This window comes from Manis pentadactyla, chromosome Y (assembly GCF_030020395.1).
Source record: "Manis pentadactyla isolate mManPen7 chromosome Y, mManPen7.hap1, whole genome shotgun sequence".
Lineage (NCBI taxonomy): Eukaryota > Metazoa > Chordata > Mammalia > Pholidota > Manidae > Manis > Manis pentadactyla.
Window position 1 is genome coordinate 6,912,478 of NC_080039.1, and position 6,000 is coordinate 6,918,477.

A 6,000-nucleotide genomic window follows, 5' to 3' on the forward strand; every position below is an offset into this window, starting at 1 on the left:
CCCCAAACTATCAACTTCTCCACTCAGACTTTATTCCAGTAGACAGTGATTTCCTGGTATTCTGAGCTGTGTTTAACTTTTTCCTCTTCACATTAAACAAATAATGAATCTTTTCATCTTATTGTTTTTTAATATCTTGTTCACCTAGGCTTACCAAAACTTTCACTTAATATTGTCATCACCTAATGATTAATAACCACTGTATCTAAGCTTACGGGATTTTCAATTTTTCCATTTCAACGTAATTCAGTCCATTAAATTGCCATGAAATTAGTCTTTTTGAAATAGTCATTAAATATAACAGTTGTGGGAAAAATATTCAAACTCCTTCCTAGCTTGCTAGGCAGAAGGCTCCACAGTTTGGCCTCACTTTTGTTTTCTCAGCTTATCTTCCACTGTTTTCTTCTGATTCAGTTTGGTTTATCTATTTCTTCTCACGTATATCAGTTATTAAGCTAATCTGATTCTGCATTCACTAGAATTTCCAAAATCATGTTTCTTCCATGACTGCCTTCTGATACCTTCTGGTCAATTCTACTTATTTTATTGTGACTTATTCTGTATGCCAATGATCTGACCATAGCGTTTCATATCTTGTATGACATTACTCTATAGCAGCGATCTGGTGTATTTTTTCCAGTAGTCACTTTTTAAAATTGAGATACAACTCACATATCATACAACTCAGTGGTTTTTAGTGCTTTCACAAAGTTGTGCCACCATCACCACTATATAATTCCAGAGTGTTTTCATCACTCAAAAAAGAATTCTACATCCATTAGCAGTCATCTCCCCTTCTTTCCTCCACTTACAGCTTCAGTAGATCCTAATCTAGCTGTGGATTCTGGACATTTCATATAAGCTGAATCATACAACGTGTGGCCTTTTGTGACTGCCCCATTTACTTGGCATGTTTTCAGGTTTCATCCATTTTATATAGCATGTGTCATTACCTCATTCCCTTTTATTTGCATTTTTAAAAATTGTGGTGAAATACACAAATTACCATCTTAACTATTTTTAAGTGTACAGTTTAGTAGTGGTGAGTACATTTCACATTGTTGTATAACCAATCTCTAGAACCTTTTCATCTTGCAAGACTGAAACTATACCCATTCAACAACTTCCCATTTCCTCTTCCTCCCATCCCCTGACAACTACCATTCTACCTGTGAACTACCATTCTCTCTCTATGAAGTTGACCATTCTAGGTACTTCATGTAAGTGGACTCATATAGTATTTGGCTTTATGGGACTGGCTTATTTCACTTAGCGTAATGTCTTCAAGGTTGATCCATCCTGTAGCATGTGTTAGGATTTACATTTTAAGGCTAAGTAATATTCCACTGTATGTATATACTACATTTTGTATATTCAACCATCAGTGGACACTTGGGTTGCTTCTACCTCTTGGCTGTTGTGAATAATGGTGCTATGCGTGTGGGTGTACAAACATCTGTTCATCTTTTGAACATTGCCCAAAAGTGGAATTGCTAGGTCATATGGTAAATTGTTTTAATTTTGTATGGAAGCAGCATTCTATTTTCTAGAGCAGCTGCACCATTTTGCATTCCCACACAGTGTAATGCATGAGGGTTCTAATTTACCCTAATTTCTCCAAGTCCTCACCAGCACTTGTTGCTTTTTTCCTTCAATAGTAAACATTCTGATGGGTGTGAGGGGATAGCTCATTGTGGTTTTGATTTGCACTTCCCTAATGATTAGTCAAGTAATATTTTAATCTTAGCGTATGCTTGAGCATATGACCATCTTTTCTTATGCTTTTTGGCTACTTGTATACTATATTTGGAAACATATCTATTCAAGTCCTTTGAACATTTTTTAAGTAGGTATTTTGTTGTTCTAGTTCTTTATATATTCTGTATATTGACCTTTATCAGATATGTGATTCACAAATATTTTCTCCTGTTTTGTAGGTTTTCTTTTCACTCAGTTGATTGTGTCTTTACATGCACAGAAGTTTTTATTTTTGATATAGTCCAATTTATCTATTTTTATTGCCCATGCTTTTAGTGGCTCCTGGTGCATGTTTTAATAACAGTTTTATTGAGATACAACTCATATGCCACAAAATTCACCCTTTTAAAGTGTACAGTGCAGTATTTTTTTAGTATATTCGCCGTGTTGTGCAACTCTCACCACTCTAATTTAAGAACATGTGTCACTCCAAAGAGAAACCCTATACCTATTAGCTGTCACTCCTCATTCTCACCAACACTACCCCCAGCTCTAACTAATCCACATTCTATCTACATAGATTTTCCTATTCTAGAGATTTCTGATATATTTTTAAATTAAAATTAATTTGTAGTTTTTCCCCTATGTATCAAAATATCATGCTTTCAAAGTTCAACTTAAATGAATATTTTACTTCCCTGCCGTATCTTTTCATTATGTTATCAGTATGAACTTGGGCTTCCTTTGGTAATATGCTTATTTTAATTATGTGAGTGTTATTTATGTCTGTGGAGAAGTCCTATTAAGATGACCACCACCAAAGAGGCCTGAAAAACAGTGGGTTGACTCTTGTATCCACCTTTGATATTTTCTTTGTTGTAGCAAGTGTGGTATTTTTTCTAAACAGGTCAGGAATATCCTGCTATAGTAGAATTTGCAACTTTTCAAAAAGCTGCAAAAAAAGAAGACTAAGAAAAGAGTTACCAAAGTTGGGACTATCGATGATGGTACAGTATAGTTCTAGTTATGTAAAACTATTGCATTGGGTTTTGAAAATACATTACCTTTGTGGGAATTAATTGGACTCCAGTCTTTTAAATAGTGAAACATGGAATAAAGTTCATGAGAAATGTAATTCACTGATGAAAACTTTGCTTAATTGTTAGAATGTAGGTGGGGTTCCTCTATAATTTCCACTCTCTTTGGCTGGTAGCATTTCATTCCTCCACAATTAAGCAATCTATTGCTGTCTTTTGAGCAGTAAATCAGCTTAGGTATTTTGATTAGAACACAGTGGAAAAATTCAGATGTTTCAAAGTATAGCAACTCCTTAACGCCTTTTATTACCATTTTTATGATAATATTTTTGACTTCTGGTTTCCATTATTCTTATAAAGAGGAGGAATTACCATTGAGAGCTGTGATAGAAAATGTTCTGTACTCAAGTAAGTTAACATAAAGTAGATGAAGTGGCCAGTCCTATTTTCTCTGTTTTAAATATGCAGTTAACTGCATGCCTAGGAAATACATTTAACTGAAATACAGGAACTGAAAAACTAATAATTGCCATTTAAGGTAAACTGGATCCAGATTCTGAGCTCTCCATAATTTGTTATGTTGGATAAGGACTTAGCTGCAGTATTTTTTGTATCACACTGCTATTTTAGAATCATCTAATTTTATTTTTGTTATTTACTACTATAATGGTTATTTTGTAGAAAAAACAAAAGACTCAAGACACCATTGCTTATTGGTTGTATCACAGATTCAGGCCTGGAAGACCAGATCAAGTAACATGCTCCAGAGTGCATAGAAACTCCCAAGTATAAGCAATAGGGTGACTCGGGTTTGTTACCCTTTCTGATGTCAGACATATCTAGGAAAGAACTCCAGGAATTAACATCACCTCCAGTGCCACAGCTAGGACATACACCCAATTTATCTTTTTGCTGAACAACTGAGTTGCATTTGTTGAGTTCACTTAAACTGAGATATACCCATACAGGAATTGCTACATGCTTATACATAGTACCCTCTGAAGTTCCCATAACTGACTTTCAGTTCTCCCGTAAGTGTGACTGATTAGTAGGAATAGTGCATTTTAAAAGCCAACTAACAACCCTGGAAGTTCTGTTTTAATGTGCTGTGTCTCATTTTCCCTGACCCCATGTTAGTCCCACACTCCCTTAGTGGATATCAGGAGTTCTGAGAGTTAAGTGACCAGTAAAGCTCTAAAAGGTTTATCTTGTGGGTATGGTTAGGTTGGTTTTCAATCTTCAGTGAAGTAGAAAATTACCACCTTTGATAAACATCCTAGGTAATATTTCCTATTTTGTTTACTTAAAACAATTATTTAGATCCAGAATATAGAACATTTTTGGAATGTTATGTTGCAGATAATGAGAAAATAACATCTACTCCAGAGACACTGCTATAGGAAATGGAAGCAAAAAATAGAGAATTAATAGTAAGTGGGCAGGAGGAATTAAAGCATTCTTTTTCCTCAGAAGACCTGTGTGACTCCCACTTCCATCCTAGCTTAGCTGTGTGGCCACTGGGAAGGCACTAAGTTCCTTGAAACTGTGTTTCTTCTACTGTAAAATGAGAATGATAATACCTGCCTCACAGGATGAGAATGCATTGGTAAGAGGGGAGAAATTCTCTGTGACCTTTATTTAGTGCCACACAAATGAACATAAGTATAAAAAGTTAAGAGACTCACGGGACCTTTAGATTTTGGTAAGCCTTTGAACATCAATTGGTGTTTTCTTCTAATAAACTCACATTCCTAAAAATTTTTTCTTGACCTGAAAATATCAAAAAATGAAATGAGGTACTGCAAAATTGAAAACCTCTTAAGAAATTCTAGTTTGGATGTTGGTTTCTAATACACTGTTGCTAATGTATCAGCTCTAAACATAAGCATAGCCTCTGACACAGGATTTGTAGTCCTAGGAATTCATCCAAAGGAAGTGTGTTTTCAAAACGCTAGCTCTGAGACTAAATAGCATTGTTCAGAATATTGAAAAATGAAATAAATATTATTCTAAAACTTGGTTTTTATTAATGGATGCATAGTATAAGCTTATCTCTAATGTTACAATGAATTTACAGAAATGGAAATAGGTGTCAAAAGGATATTTTAGTCCCTTCTTCCAATTTCTTCCCAGTTGAACAAATTTATAGTGACATATGAAAAAAATAGAATATCTTTTGTGCTTAACTCTCACACTGGGAATTTCTCTTTTGAAATAATTGTTGTACTGTTTTCATTTGAATTTCTTCACTTTTTCAGAAGTATTTTAAACCTTCACAATTGAAATAGAATACTGTAAGACATCTATTTGACAGTATAGCTGTGAACTTTCTGTTAAGGGGTCTTATTTTCCCACCTTGGTGGTTGTCAGGGAATGTCAGAAAATGGAATCCTTTCTAGGGGTTGATAAGTATTATTAATAATATGTTTACATTTATGTAGCTAAAAAGACAACCCCACTTTTGAGTTTCCTGAAAAGACAAGTAGGTAAACCTTTTGTTTTTATAGTTTTCTCAATACTTTTATATATTGTTTGCATTCTGTAAATGTAAGAGCATTGGGATACTATAGAATAAATAGTTTCTTTTTCTACCATTATTCTGTAAAGATTTAGCTCATTGGCTTCACTCTCTGGCCTTTTCCTTCACTCTGGTTGTTGGACCAGGGATTCACTCTGCAAACCCAGAGAGTCCACTCTCTTGATTTTCTGAAAATTTCTGGAAATAGCACAAGGCAGCAGTAGGAGACTCTGCCACTAGCAGGCCTTGGTCTTAATTCTCTCTCATGTTCTGAATGGGGTGGGGAGGGGGTAAAGGAGATAGAATGCCACTTGTAGAACACAGGAAGGAAAGATGATCCATTTTAGTGGGTGCACATCATACCTTTGGGATTGAGTTTTTGGTGATGATTATCTTGTTTGAAGGCTTGTGTTGATATTTCTTTCTAGAGAATGAGAGAAAAAAAGAAGAAAGGAGGAGACAAGAAATAGAAAGAGAAAGACAAAGAGAAGAAGAGAGGATAAACTGGAAAGAAGAAGAGAAACAAAAAAGGAAAGATAGAGAAAAGTTAAGGAAGATAGTGTTCCAGAAAGGGACAATTTAAATGATGAACCAAAGATTAAGTTATGAAAATAACTTAAAGTGAATGCATGTTGCTGAAAATTGCATGTATTTACTTCTTTATATACGCATGCACCTTGTGTTGGTGTAAATAGTGTTTTGGTTTTGGTTTTGTCTTTTTGGGAGGGGGAGGTAAACCAATAGAAA

The 6,000-nt window shown here is 34.8% G+C and overlaps 1 pseudogene; it reads left to right on the top strand.

The window, feature by feature from the left end:
* Positions 1–5,702, top strand: part of LOC130682198 (regulator of nonsense transcripts 3B-like) — a 48,232-nt pseudogene extending 42,530 nt beyond the window's left edge.
* Positions 5,703–6,000: the final 298 nt, after the last annotated feature.